Here is a 5,151-nt window from a genome sequence, read left to right as displayed (position 1 = left end):
CCATTGTCTGCTTGTATTATTTTAGATGAATTACTTTAATAGCTGTGGACAAACTTATTCGGTTGCAATAGGATTTGAATAAAGATCGAGGGCAAGAGAATTGATTTCAACTTAAAAAAAAGCAAATACACACGTTTATGTGTGATAGCTTGTATCATCAGTACATAACAATGAAGGCTTCCAAGAACTTTCAAATAATTTGCATACTTTCATTAGCATAGCAAGGCAGTAAAGTTAGTTTATTCTTCGAAGATCAGTGTTTTGTTATCTGCTTTCTGTCTTTTTGAATAACGAAACTACTGTATTCAGTATTTAACGCCCACAGAGAAAGTTCCTTCGTAGGTTGATCGGCAGTGTCATCAGTGCTATATACAGTATCAAGATTTAGACTTGATTCAACTCAAAACAAACAGATGTAGAAAATAAACAAATACATGATTAGACGGTGTGTTTGATGGATTAGCTGAAATGTCCAACCGTTTTGCTGATTCAAACATGCATCAGATAATAGTTAGTACCGATGGACACACCGTGGAAAAAAAAAAAAAAAAAAATCTCTAATTTACGGTAAAATACCGGCAGCTATGGTTGCCAGAATTTTACCGCAACCACAGATGCCTGTATTTTACTGTAAATTGTTTGCTGGTGTTAACAAGTTCTGCTCAAGCGATGGCAAAATAACGGGTTTATAGCATCAAATGCAGTCCTACCCACCTGTTGCTGCTCAGCTGGTTAAAAGAATCCTGCACTTTTCGCATATCTACAGAAACTCAAACTTGATGCTTGGTAGTATTTCCAGATTAAAAAATAAAACAAATCAGTCATTTAAATGTCATTTTAATTTACTGCTAAACAAGTGACTACTAGAAGGTATGCGTTGGGCTAAATGCTCCAGTATATAAACATTCCCGTATCCAGAGAGATAATTATAGCTTAAAAAACTGGAACTGTAACAAAAAAGGCTGGACAAGGACCAGAACTTGTCTTGCTACAAAAGTCAGTGAGGAAGATGGTAAGGGAGATAAAACAATTTCTCACTGGGAGAGAACTGAGAATATCAGTTACATTAAGTTAGGTTTTGTTGCAGGGGCACCAGTAATGTGGACAGTATCCTACCGCTAACTACACATTCATTTATTATGATCATTTTTGGTCCATAAAAATGTGCAAAGAAGGATTTTTTTACATGAGGAAAGTAGTTGAGTTAAGCCAGGAACATAATGAGAAATAAATAGTCATAAATCAATACAGATATTTAACAACAGTTTATGCTGAAGTACCCAAATGCTGACTGATCATGTTATCCTTGTGCATAAAACCTCCAAATCAATCACAAGCAACACGCACTGATTTCTTGTAAACAGAGAGCAACTATAGTCCATATATGTTTAGAACATTTCAAATTTACGTTCCCCCAAAAGCTAAGAGCCTGCTTCACACTCACCACACTCTTCTGCTTCTCTGTGCTGACCTCTAGTGGAAAACAAGAGATACTATAAATTGAATTTGCCATGACAAGACAAAAAAAAAAGAATTTTAAAAAGCAAAATTTTATAAAAGGTTTGTATGAAAATTCCTGATGTGTACAAGGATAAAAATGTGCTCAATCTAAGATAACGATTCCCAGGTCCCTTAAATATAAAGTAAAAGGAGTAATATTTTTGCCACCAGAGGATGCTGAGGGCTCACATTTGATCTGGTAGTACTAGACAGTGACTTCAATATTACTTTGCAGTGATGTCACAGGTACTGTAGCAACACTTCCGTCACACTGACATGAGAACAATTTGCTTAATGGCGATGCATCGCTGTTGCAGGTTTTATGTTGCATGTTAAGTCTGGGTTTTAGATGTGCCAGCAATTGGGACATTTTTTCATTTTTCTTTTCAGATTTGTCCAACTACTCAAGGTAGAAAGAGATACTTGTTCTTATTTTGTAACTCTGAGAGTCAATTGAAATAATGTATGTCTATTTCCCTTACATTATTCATTAGAATTGTACTGTCTGTCATTTCAATTACAACAGACTAACTTAAATCTTAACTTTCCTCTTGCTCTACCCTGCCCATATTTAAAAAGCTGCTGAAGAGCGTTTTTAAAATGATTATAGTTCAGTAACTGAGGTGTGAGTAAAGCATAGACAGTGGTGGACATTTTAGGATCCACAAGACAATGTGTAAAATATGCACGTATGGGTGTGTGCATGTGTGTTCTTGACTTCCTGAGCCCAGCCCTCCTGAGGTGTGATTTCCTGACCCCATCAGCCACAGTCCCACTAGGTTCCTCTCTAGTTGCTAGAATCCACAGTGGCTCTTGGTGTGTCTGCGCATACAAAGCATTCCTAATGGGAAATCCTCTGAGGAAGCGATGTGACAATGCAGCTTCAAGTGAGAACACAGGCACTGCTAAAGGTAATACAGTCTTATGTCCTCTGTGGGGATTCTGAGAGATCAGTGCGGAAACACCTTCATACCAAAGAACCTTGAAAAAGGAACTCTCGGATACATGGAACAGTATGTACGACACGATAAGAAACGAGTTTAGAGACATTCGAGTCAAAGACAGGTAGTTAAAAATAAAGTCTGATACTGACTGACTGAATATCCAGTGACACACAACAATGAAGGGGTGAGAATGAACAGCACATTCAGTTTGGTTATTATCTCTCCTGAGTATATGAGAAAATATTATACATGTTGCATATTCTACCATGAGGTTAGTGGTTAAATAAAAATTAGAACATGTTAAACACCAGAACCTTTGTGCAATATAACCTTGTAACTGAGCAACAGTGCAAAGTACGTGTGAACAAATAATTTCTCTCAGTCAGGTCATTTGGTGGCATTCAAATGTAGGAGACTGCCTCTATTTTTTAAATAGCAAACATCTGAAAAGACTAAGCAGAAGTGCACAAGCTAACTGTTTCATCCATGGTAAATAATACACAGATTTACAGGCTGCAGGTTGTTGTTCTGCACAACTATATTTGCACTTCTCTGCAAGCATTTGTCAAAACTCCTCTTGTAGAAGAACACTAGTGTAGATTTGTGGCATAGTTTATAAATAAACTTAACTGATTATGCTCCTCTATGCAAGACACTCCATTCCATTCAAATGTCCCTCACTTCATACATCTAATTTACTGCAAGTGAGGCATCTTTCCAAGCCAAAGACAGTTTGTGAGCTGTCCCTGCAGATGGCTTCTTCAGAACAAAGATGTACAATAAGAAAGACGGGCACCAGTAAATTATTTTTTTAGGAATACTATAAAAAGGGTGACTATAGAAACCAAGCTCCCATTTCATGTAACATACAGCACACAATATATTGTATTACGATTAAATGGAGGGCTCAATGGCGGCTGACTGAATTTTTTGTTGATTTCTATCTTTTGAAGTCATACAGCTACCTTCAGTGAAATCATGTTTGATGTGTTGTTATTTGCTAGGGAACTACACCCATGTCTGTAAGTTTATTTCAAATGAAGCACAGTTTGGTCCTTATGACCTTTCCTCACACTAGCAAACCACTCGGCTGCAGCTGAAGACCACATAATGACCTCATTGTCAAAAAAAAAAAAGACACTTGACAGAGTGCAGCAACCTCAGTAAACACGTATATGGTGCACTGACTTTCCGTGATCAAATCCCCTGTCGCGGTTGAATTTTCACAGAACTCTATATTGAGCTTGACAATATAAAGTTGCTAAGCAGATATAAATTAATTTCCCTTCCCTTGAAGCCAAGCTTCAACATTTTTATGAATCCTTGGGCAAAAATTATACAAACAAACTCACATGTTTTTTCCAGTATAGACAATCTTTTGCAAGTAAGGGTGTTCACTTTAGTTGTTTTTGCTCTGCCAATAAACAGCCACACATTCAATTGACATATACAGTATGTGTTCGAAAGTGATTTTGTCACAAAAGCATTTCCCTTTCTGTTTAAACACTAGGCCACCGCTCCCTACTACTGTGAATGATATATCACATATGGTAATTTCTATGGTAAAGTCATTTTTAAAAAAATAAATAAATAAATAAAAAATACCAGAAGCATCACTTGTCATTTATTTATATTTCAACTTTCAAGATTTTCAGTGGTTTTTCTCAAATTATAATACAATTTTCAAAGTAGCTAAAACCTGCAAAACTGAACATTTTATAAACGGTTACTTTCCCCTAATGAAGCCAAACTGTGGCCAAAAATTGTCTCAGTTTAGTTCAGTATGCCTGAGTATTAATCTTAATCCATATTTCACCTGACAAACAAAGAAATGATTTAGTTTTATAGCTTTGCAATTTTTTGGGAGGGCAGACAAGCTACTTTAAGCTGTACTGTCACCTTTGAGTAAAACTTTATCTCTTTCTACTTGATGCCACCAGCTTTTATAAAGTCAAATAAATCTCTGTGAATACCTAAGATACATGCACCCATCACCTGCTTATAGAACAGCTTTTTGTTGTACACTTCAGGCCTACACAGACATTTAATCATGTTTTAATGGTTTCCTGTGCATTGACAATGCATCTCAGGAAGTTTTATAGCTTACCATGGAGCCTTTTCATTGATTTCATCAACAGGAAGCACACTATTTGAAAATCATCTTAAAAAGAAAAAATATATATACATGTTAATGTTGCACTGAATAGTGTTTTATTTGGAGTCTTTGCTTCACAAATTAGAGACTTAGACAGGTGATAATGTCAATAAAAATACTGCATGATATGGCAAAGAAGTCCTGCTTGGCTTTGCAAATTTAGTTGGCTGGAGGATCCAAGTGGAGATGCAGATTATTGACCCAACAGAACACTTTTCCTGGATAATCTGATTATGGAAACTTAATCCTGTCTGCCTTGTACAGAAAGCAACATGAAGATGCTGCCTGAGGCTTTTAGTGGAACATTTCAGATTGAAATGATTTTAAATTTGCTATTTGGGTTATGGCACTTGAGTTAGAAGGAATTAATAAGGAAATAAACAGTTCAGATGGTAGAAACATTGACTCAAAAAGCATTTGAGATGCACATACAATTGAAATGTGCTCCTCTGTGCTTTCTTACTTGCAGTGAAAGGATACAAACACTTAATTGTTGGCTAAGAGGTATGGTTACATTTTTAAAAGCTGGGCTAAGTGAAATGAAGAACCATT

This window comes from Xiphophorus maculatus, chromosome 8, assembly GCF_002775205.1.
Source record: "Xiphophorus maculatus strain JP 163 A chromosome 8, X_maculatus-5.0-male, whole genome shotgun sequence".
In the NCBI taxonomy this organism is placed as follows: domain Eukaryota; kingdom Metazoa; phylum Chordata; class Actinopteri; order Cyprinodontiformes; family Poeciliidae; genus Xiphophorus; species Xiphophorus maculatus.
This window is presented reverse-complemented; position numbering follows the sequence as displayed.